Source organism: Danio rerio, chromosome 23 (assembly GCF_049306965.1).
Source record: "Danio rerio strain Tuebingen ecotype United States chromosome 23, GRCz12tu, whole genome shotgun sequence".
In the NCBI taxonomy this organism is placed as follows: Eukaryota; Metazoa; Chordata; class Actinopteri; order Cypriniformes; family Danionidae; genus Danio; species Danio rerio.
In genome coordinates, this window is record NC_133198.1 from 39,868,568 (window position 1) to 39,877,500 (window position 8,933).

Sequence of the window (8,933 nt, forward strand, 5' to 3'; positions counted from 1 at the left end):
AATATTGAGAGCATGGAAGAGAAAGAGATATGAATCAATATTCTCGCTTTTTAAAAGTTTGCAATTAATAGTTGGTTATATATTTGTGTAAACCATGACTGATGCAGTTACTTCTGAATTTAATTCAAATCATTTGCATAAAATAAAAAGATGCAACATTTACATGTTTAAATGAAATTTTAGACAATACCAATCTTTTAACTTAAGAAGAGTTAAGAAATCAATATTTAGTGGAAAATTCCTGATTTTCAATCACAACAACTGAAAACGTTTCTCATTCCGACCTTTGTCATTTTCAAATGACATAATTTGTTATAAAAATCATAAATGACAATGTTTTATTTGGTGGCGACGCAGTGGCACAATAAATAGTGCTATTGCCTCACAGCAAGAAGGTCGCTGGGTCGCTGGTTCGAGCCTCGGCTCAGTTGGCGTTTCTGTGTGGAGTTTGCATGTTCTCCCTGCGTTCGCGTGGGTTTCTGCCGGGTGCTTTGGTTTCCCCCACAGTCAAAAGACATAAGGTAGAGGCGAATTGGGTAGGCTAAATTGTCCGTAGTGTATGAGTGTGTGTGTGTGTATGTTTCCCAGAGATGAGTTGCGGCTGGAAGGGCATTTCTAAACACTATATATATATATATATATATATATATATATATATATATATATATATATATATATATATATACATATACATACACACACACACACACACACACACACACACACACACACACACACACACACACACACACACACACACACACACACAATCTATTAAGTACAATTAAACAATATATAATAATTATTATAAGAATAAATTTAACACAACTTTTTAATTTAAAAAAAATTACAAAAACCGACAAAAAAAATAAGTTTTAATTGAAATTGGTAAGATTTTTAAAAATAAAATAAATGTTTTTCTCTGGTAGATAATGGCCAGTATCACAGTAGTATTAACACTTTTTTATTCATTTTGCAACCTGTATTTGGCCAGATAACAGCTCTGGATGCTCTGCTATCATGCCTGATAAGTTTGGAGAAAACCTGGAAAAGAATTAATGCAGTTCTGAAGGTAAAAGGAAGGTGAAGTCATACTTATATCATTTTTTTAAAATAGTTTTTTCTTTAATATGTGTAGCTTGTATATAAATGCATGTGTGGGCATCTATTTACTTTGCAAAGGTTCAATTATTGATGTGCAGAATGAACACACCCTATGCCTTTGTGCAGCACGGTCATCCCATAACAATAAATCAACAATATGTGCGTAATGATTTGTTGGAGATTGATCAGTGCTAGCAGAGAGGATCACCATGACAGCTCAGTGCCAACCAGGGTGTGACTCACTGTCCATTATAACAGCAGAGGATTGATCAAAGTTATGTAAGCGTGTGTTTATGTACAGCGATCCCAAATGTATTTTGCGAATTACAGGAGACAGAAAGTCATATGGGTTCCGGATGACACGAGGGTGAGTAAATGATGACAGAATTTGAGTGAATTAAAATCATTTCAGCTGAAATTACATTAAACTGACATAATAAAAAAAAATCTATTTAAAGGGATAGATCACACTGAATTGAAGATTTACTCACTATTTACTCTCCCTCAGGTGAGCTCTGTTAAACACAAAAGAAGATATTTTAAAGAAAACCGGAAACCAGTAACCACTGACTTCCACAGTATTTGTTTTCCCTACTATTGAAATCAATGGTTACAGGTTTTGTATTCAGAAAGAACTCATAAAGGTTTGAAAGTAAAGGGTGAATAAACAATGATAGAATTTGCATTTTGCATCTCTTTAAATGTTGTAAAGCTGACAAAACACACATTTAATGAGTGAAAATAACGTAAAGGCATATGTTATTTAAGGGATAAAGTAAATTTAGGTGGTCATTATTGTAGAAAGAAGCCCGTCAAGCTTATCGCGAAGCAGAGCACTATTGTGTAAGACAAAAGGAGAAACAACCGCCTAGATGTACTTTATACCACTTTTTACACAGCTAAGAGTGCTTTCACATCTGTGGTTCGTTTAGTTTGGTCTGGACCAAGGGCAACAAATGATACATTGTAGCATTTTCTGCCGCCTTTAGGGTCCTTTTCACACCACACTGATTGCTTTGGTCCGAACAAATTGAACATAACCAAAATGCAGTCATCTGACAAAATCCACATCTCTCAATGGCCAGATGTTATTGAACGTATTTCCTAAACTGCTTTTCGATTGGTCAGAATTAACGTGCGGGAAAATGTTAATGAATCTCCCACAAGTAAACAAACTGGCAGACAGAAAGGCTGCGTCCAAAACCGCATACTTTACAAAATCAGTATGTGAGCTGAGTAGTATGTCCGAATTCATAGAATTTAAAAATCAGTATGCGAGAAGTACCCGGACGACTAATGCAATCTCATGGTAATTCGTAACTTTTTGATTTAGTGGCTAATTCGTATGAATTCTTATGATCTAATTCGTACAATTTAGTACGATTTGCTCATCACCGAATAACAGTTGGGGTTATGGGTGGGGTTGGATGCCACGCCTCTTTCTTAAAATGGTACATTTTCGTACGACTGAACTCGTACAACTTTGTACAAATTAGCCACTAAACTGACAAAACGTAAAATACTTACGTTTCCTCTTGAGATCAGGCTGGGATGACCTATTACTTCTGGCAAGATTCTGAAGTGCGCATCCCATGCAAGCTGCGCTGTCCCATGATATCGAGGAGGTCTCAGTACGTTTTTTTGGTATGCTTTTAGTGCGCAAACGAACCACACCAAGAGGCAAAATCATCTCTAGTGCGATTCAATTAAATTAAACAAGGCAGGTGTGAAAGCACCCTAAGCTACTTTTTTAAAATTGAACACATAACATTCAAGTTGACACACAACATCTTAAGGCGTAATATCAGGTTAGATTTAGGTTGTGACGTCAGGTGACCAAAATCCAACGAGCCCGTGTTTAAAGACGTTATTTTGGTGGCCAATAATGACAAAAACATCTTAGGTTGTATTGGGAAGTAATTAAAATTGAGTCATTGAGTCAACATCTCAAACCAACATCATATTGACGTCAAACACTGACATTTATTCGTCAGGTATGGCAACCATAATTAAACGTCTGATAGATGTCATAGAGGTTACGTCCACACAACGTCAAGCTGTAACATCACTAGACGTTGATATTTGGTTGATTTTAGATCTGATGTCATGATGTCATGTTGACGTCCTGCGCCTGCTGGGATTGTTCTGAACCGTAATAGTTTATTAACTCTTTAATTAAAGGCAAAGCGGAAAGAAATTAAAACGGCTGAAAGGAGACTATTTACTAGCCCATAACAAGATGACGCCAAACAGTGAAAAATTGCAGAGTGACTTACAAACAATATGAATATACAGTATTTACTGACAGTCAAGATGATTTGTAGTACCCGGATGAGCCTATTAGTTTCAGAGGTTGTTATTTGGCAGTAACATGGTTGTTGCAAGGAAGAACACAGCTGCGATCTAAAACGAGAATTATTTATATTATTTATTAAATTACCTATTAATAGTATTTTACCAACGTCTACCCTAACCCTAAACCCAACCCTCACATGAATGTAAAAACAGTTCTAATAATGAGAATTATTTATGTTATATATTAAATTACCCATTCAAGTATTCCAGACACCCATATATTAACATGACTTCCCAGAAGGCACAAGACGTCAACATGACGTCAGATTTACGATGTATCCCAACATCAGGTTTTGCATTTTGTTTGGAAATGAAAATCAGGTTGTTGTCAGAACCCAACATCTGGTCGACGTCAACGTCCAACCTATAATCAACAAAATATCAACTTCTAATGATGTTACAGCTTGATTCTGTGTGGACATTACCACTGTGATGTCGATCAGACGTTGGATTTTAGTTGCCATACCTGAGAAATAAATGTCAGTATTTGACGTTAATATGACGTTGGTTTAAGATGTTGGCTCAACGTTGGATTTTAGTCACTTTCCAACACAACCTAAAATCAACCAAATATCAACGTCATTTGATGTCGTTATTGGACATCTAAATAACGATGCCCTTAGACGCTGGTTAGACATAGAATTTTGGTCACCTGACATTATGAACTAAATCTAACCCCATAGTCTTATGACATTGTGTGCGCACTAGTGTATTCATCATATACAGTTTGAAGTCTGAACTGTTTGAATTATTAGCCCCCCTTTGAATTTTTTTTCTTTTTTTAAATATTTCCCAAATGATGTTTAACAGAGCAAAGAAATTTTCACAGTATGTCTGATATTTTTTCTTCTGAAGAAAGTCTTATTTGTTTTATTTTGGCTAGAATAAAAGCATTTTTTTATCTTTTAAACCCATATTAAGATCAAAATTATTAGCTCCTTTAAGCAAAAACAATTCCCAATAGTCTAAAGAACAAACTATCATTATACAATAACTTGCCTAATTACCCTAACATGACTAGTTAACATAATTAACCTAGTTAAGCCTTTAAATGTCACTTTAAGCTGTATAGAAGTGTCTTGAAAAATATCTAGTCAAATATTATTTACTGTCATCATTGCAAAGATAAAATAAATCAGTTATTAGAAATGAGTTATTAAAACTATTATGTTTAGAAATGTGTTGAAAAAAATCTTCTCTCCGTTAAACAGAAATTGGGGAAAAAAAACAGACGGGGGCTAATAATTCTGATTTTAATTATATATATATATATGTATATATATATATATACACACATATATGCATACATATATATATATATATATATATATATATATATATATATATATATATATATATATATATATATATATATACATATATACATATATACATATATACATATATATATACATATATATATATATATACATATATATATATATATACATACATATATATATATATATACATATATATATATATATATATATATATATATATATATATATATATATATATATATATATATATACATATATATTTATATATATATACATATATATACATATATATACATATATATACATATATATATATATATATATATATATATATATATATATACATACATATATATATATATATATATATATATATATATATATATATATATATATATATATATATACATATATACATACATACATACATATATATATATATATATATATATATATATATATATATATATATATATATATATATATATATATATATATATATATATATACATATATATATATATATACATATATATACATATATATATATATATATACATATATATATATATATATACATATATATATATATATATATATATATATATATATATATATATATATATATATATATATATATATATATATATATATATATAATTTATTATTATTTTTACAGTGAATATTGCCTTTCTTTTAGACCCTATAAGCGGATTTTGTCTTTAAAATGAGTGCCAGTTTAAAATCTATGTGGTGTTTTGTTATTTAATACAGTGTCAATCTGAGTGTGCTGTGAGCCTTTGGAAGTCAGAGTTGTAAATCTGTATCTGTATCAGTAGTACATCAAGTCAGCAGTAATGAAAGAAACAATTGTCACTTCATTCTTCCAGGTCCTTGCTACTTAACACAGCATGCAGTAAACGCAGTGGCCGAGCGTGAAAGATCAATTTTTAGAGCCACCCTGGTAAGGCAAAAATTGACAAGAATCTCAGTCAATAAACTGCATTAGAGTGCTGACCCATCAGCTAAAGCCAGGAAAACAGCACTGTATGGGTCAGTCCTGTAATGCACAACCATTTTATATGCCTATATTATATTTTGAAGTAGCCTATTCTCTTAAAAAGCATGTTTAAATAAATAATTTAATTATTATCATTCATTTTCCTTTGGATTAGTCCCTTTATTCATCAGGGGTCACCACAGTGGAATGAAACACCAACTATTCCAGCATATGTTTTACACAGCGGATGCCCTTTCAGCTGCAACACAGTACTGGAAAACACCTATACACACTCATTCACACATATACACTACAAGAAATTTAGTTTATTCAATTAACCTATAGCTAGGCCCACACGGAATCTATGCGTGCAGAATTCTGCAGATTTTCCGCAGTTTTTCCGCAGATTTCTGCAGATTTTTAGCCCATGATTAATTCTGTTTATTTACTTGAGTAAATGTGTAAATCTAAATTTATTCAGTTTTTATTCAGTAATTTAATACTTTTTATTTAATATATTAAGGTTTTAGTTATGATACTCCGCTGGATACTCCCAAAATAATTCCGCAGAAATCTGCAGATTTTTACCAAAATTCACCGCAGAAATAGCAAAAAACATCCGCAGATTCCGTCTGACCCTGCCTATAGCCCATGTATTTGGACTAAGGGGGAAACTTCAAACTCCACACAGCAATGCCAACTGACTTAGCCAGGACTTGAATAAGCGACCTTCTTGCTGTGAGTGCTAACCACTGAGCCACAGTGTTGCCCCCAAGATATTTTAATTATCAATTAAACTTTTTTATACTATTCATTTTCTTTTCGGCTTAGTCCCTATATTAATTTGGGGTCACCACAGTGAAATGAACCGCCAACTTATCCAGCATATGTTTTAAACAACACCTTCCAGCTGCAACCCCTGATTAATAAGGGGACGAAGCTGAAGAGAAAATGAATGCATATGTATACAGTTGAAGTCAGAATTATTAGCCCCTTTGAATTTCTTTCTTCTTTTTTTAATATTTGCCAAATGATGTTTAACATCTAACGTCTAATAATAATTTTTCTTCTGGAGAAAGTCTTATTTGTTTTATTTTGGCTAGAATAAAAGCAGTTCTTAATTTTTTTAAAACCCATATTAGGGACAAAATTATTAGCCCCTTTGAGCTTTATTTTTTTCTCTATACTCTACAGAACAAACCATTGCTATACAATAACGTGCCTAATTACCCTATCCTGCCTAGTTAACCTAATTAAGCCTTTAAATGTGACTTTAAGCTGTATAGAAGTGTCTTAAAAATATCTAGTAAAACATTATATACTGTCATCATGACAAAGATAAAATAAATCAGTTCTTAGAAATGAGTTATTAAAACTATTATGGTTAGAAATGTGCTGAAAATATCTGCTCTCTGTTAAACAGAAATTTGAGGAAAAAATAAACAAGCAGTCTAATAAGTCGGGGGTGCTAATAATTCTGACTTCAACTGTATGTAAAATATATGTAAATATTTTTTGTAACATACTTAAAATTAGAATTAGATTTCAATTGTAAAATCTTTCTTAAGTTATTGTGCTATTGTCCTCATCTCACACACTTTTGGGACAGAATTTGTCGATGATAAACTGAGTATTGTTGATTAACATGCACAGTTCACTTGATGACAAAGTATGAAAAATTAGTCACTTTTTAATCTTAAGGCGAGCATTTATTCATTTAATAAGAATTAATTTAGTTTGAAAACTTTTCCAGCTAATATTTTTGTCATTTTGGTGTTTTGCTAGAAATAAAACGTAGGTTTCGTAAATAAATTTGTACTATTTCTAATCAGTCGTGGGCTACAACTAAATCCAAAGATATTTATATAAATTCCTCTGATTCCAATGGCGTTAATATCAACTATTCTCACGTATTTCTTAGAAAGTTCGTAAATAATGTATTAAATCATTTCTAAGAATCAATAAATTTTATAATTCACAAAAAAAGATAAATCTGTAAATTAGCAGAGCGACACTGTGGCTTTGTGGTTAGTACTGTCGCCTCCCAGCAAACATTTCTGTGTGTAGTTTGCATGTTCTCCCCATGTTCGCGTGTGCTCCAGTGCTCCAGTTTCCCCCACAGTCCAGAGACATGCGCTATTGGTGAAGTGGGTGAACTAAATTGGTCGTAGTCTATGGATGTGAATGCAAGAGTGTACGGGTGTTTTCCAGTGTTGGGTTGCGGCTGGAAGGGCATCATCTGTGTAAAACATATTGTGGAAAAATTGGTGGTTCATTTCGCTGTGGCGACTCCTGATGAATAAAGGGACTAAGCCGAAAAGAAAATTAATGAATGAAATATATAACTATATATTTAAGTAAGTCATTTAATAATTAGTAAAAACTTTAAGAAAAATTATTATATAAGTTATGAGTATAGCCCTATATATTTGTGTGTGGGTGTTTTAAATATTAAGATTGGCTTAAGATTGTAGCCTATATTAAGCTACTTTCTTACCTAACTCTGTTCTTGGGAATGCGAAAAAATACCCAGATTTTGAGATCACTATAAAGCTTATGATTCACAGCTTCCCCCCGTAGCAGAGATCAAGAGGTATGATGACCCGTAGCCTAAAGCTCGCTTAGATTTCCCGCGTATTTCTGACACGTCAGGGACACGTCACGCGAGCGCTCGGATCAGCACCCTGGACAGCGGCGGCCGTCAGAAAAGCGGCTCGCTCGGAATCTCCCACGGGAGAGCGGAGCGGGAGCGCGCACGGCAGCGTAAATGAATCATTTTGATTGGGCGAGAGCGCGCCTTGGAAACAAGGGCCGTGTGTTGATGCGCACGGCAGAACGTCCATTTCGAGGATGAATCAGAGGGGAGCAGCATCAGCATCCCCATCACATTACAACCCACAGCAGCAGCAGCAGCCACTCCGAGCGACCATCACACCCTGAGGAAGAGGAGGAAAACAGGCGAATCCGCGCGCCCTGCCTTTATATCCTTCCTCTTTGGAAGCTCCATCTTCCTTTGAACGTGGCGAGGAGCCATAAGGGCCGAGAGGGGGATGGTGATGAACTTCAAATGGAGACAAGATGCTGGCATTCCTCTCTTCTCTAAAGCCATCATTACTGTTGTTTAATAAAACACCGAGCGGATGGATTCTTCTGGGCTCCGTGTTCGGGACGGGAGGCGGTGCTGGATCATG

At 33.7% G+C, this 8,933-nt stretch overlaps 1 protein-coding gene across 1 annotated transcript in view; it reads left to right on the forward strand.

Moving 5' to 3' along the window:
- Window positions 1-8,582: 8,582 nt before the first annotated feature.
- Window positions 8,583-8,933, forward strand: part of marchf9 (membrane-associated ring finger (C3HC4) 9) — a 30,018-nt gene continuing 29,667 nt past the window's right edge. Inside the window, exon 1 of the mRNA XM_001339809.10 lies at window positions 8,583-8,933. This exon is cut by the window's right edge and continues 1,037 nt beyond it. The gene's annotated coding sequence lies outside the window, so the exon portion shown is untranslated.